At 37.7% G+C, this 1469-nt stretch overlaps 1 long non-coding RNA gene across 1 annotated transcript in view; it reads right to left on the reverse strand.

The window, feature by feature from the left end:
• Positions 1-275: 275 nt before the first annotated feature.
• LOC140919276 (uncharacterized) overlaps positions 276-1469 on the reverse strand; it is a 2570-nt gene continuing 1376 nt past the window's right edge. The window contains exon 2 of the long non-coding RNA XR_012161892.1: positions 276-516. This is a non-coding gene — a long non-coding RNA (uncharacterized lncRNA). The remainder of the gene's footprint in view (positions 517-1469) is intronic.

The following is a 1469-nucleotide window of genomic DNA, read 5'->3' on the forward strand; positions in this document are numbered from 1 at the left end:
AAAAACAAAGAAATAAAACAAAGAAATAATTTTGGATAAATATTTTAAGTCGTAACATAACGACAAAAGCCAACAATATTTACAAGCAGCGAAAATAGTTTTTGAAATACAAACCCAAAGTATTTACACGACAAAATACACCGGGGCTATGAGACCTATCAGACATAGCTCATACCCCTGGAGTATTCTCGGCAGACACCTGTACAAAAACATTGCCCCAAGAATTTTAACTTCCCCACGTCGCATCAAAAAAATGGTACAGGGACCCATCAAAATAAAAGTCAAGCTGACAATATGAGGTATATGTACAATCTTTCAAATTGAAATAAATACATCCACAAAAGAAAGACAACTAAACCCTATACAACCCTCTAATATGATCATGCTACAAAATCTATACAACCTGGGTGATCTCCACGCGCCCCGCAAGATCCTTCTGACATAGCTTCGGTCAGGTATGACTAACTACTTTCCCATCTCCAGGGTACTAACCGGTAGGATGATCCTGTTTCTCATCTGAGGGCAAAGCCCATATTTCCACAATAATTGTAAAGGTCACCAACCGAAATTAACAAATATCACATAGCAAAATTCTTATATTTTCAAATGCTCAAAAGAACCTTTCGTCTTAGCATACTCCTCGAAAGGGTTTTCATATGTCCAAAAATGCATAAACAATGTTGAAAAATGAAGTTTTAACAAACTGCACTGTCATAGCCGAATACAACAGAGAAAATGCAGATTTTCAGTTATAAAATAACTCTGAATCAATCAACACTTCGAATATTCATTAAATCAATTATGAACACATAATTACATCAAAACTTAATCAACCCAACTTCACACCTCAAAGCAATTACGACAAATCACAACAACAACCGAACATGTATATACAATCATCATAGTATAACAAACATAACTCGCATGCCAAACACTCTAATGCAATGCGTATATGCCAAAATGCATGATTCCAGAATTCCAAACCAAAACCCTCCTCGAAGGGCGTAAATCATAATTGTACAACCTCTCACAGACTAGTACTAATTACCAAGGTGCAATCTCTCACGGATCAGCACGACTTACTAACGTGCATTCTCTCACAGACCAGCATGACATACAAGAGTGCAGTCGCTCACAGACCATCACAATTTACTAGCGTGCAGTCTCTCACAGACCAGCACGATTTTCTAGAGTGCAATCGCTCACAGATCAGCACATTCTAGACTGCAATCTCTCACAGATCAGCACGACGCGACAATCCCCGCAAGGATAAGATGAACCAACAATTCACATGGCATCATCCCATGACCCATCATGGTCACCACTATCACCATGGCCCCATCGCAGTCACCATGTACTATGAAATGCATGAGCATACTCTAACTCTTTTCACCATAATCATTAAGTAAACAAAGATATTAAAAGATTCCCCATTTTTAATACTCATTTAACACTAATGATTTTTCAAA

This window comes from Cicer arietinum, chromosome 1, assembly GCF_000331145.2.
Source record: "Cicer arietinum cultivar CDC Frontier isolate Library 1 chromosome 1, Cicar.CDCFrontier_v2.0, whole genome shotgun sequence".
NCBI classification, from domain to species: Eukaryota; Viridiplantae; Streptophyta; class Magnoliopsida; order Fabales; family Fabaceae; genus Cicer; species Cicer arietinum.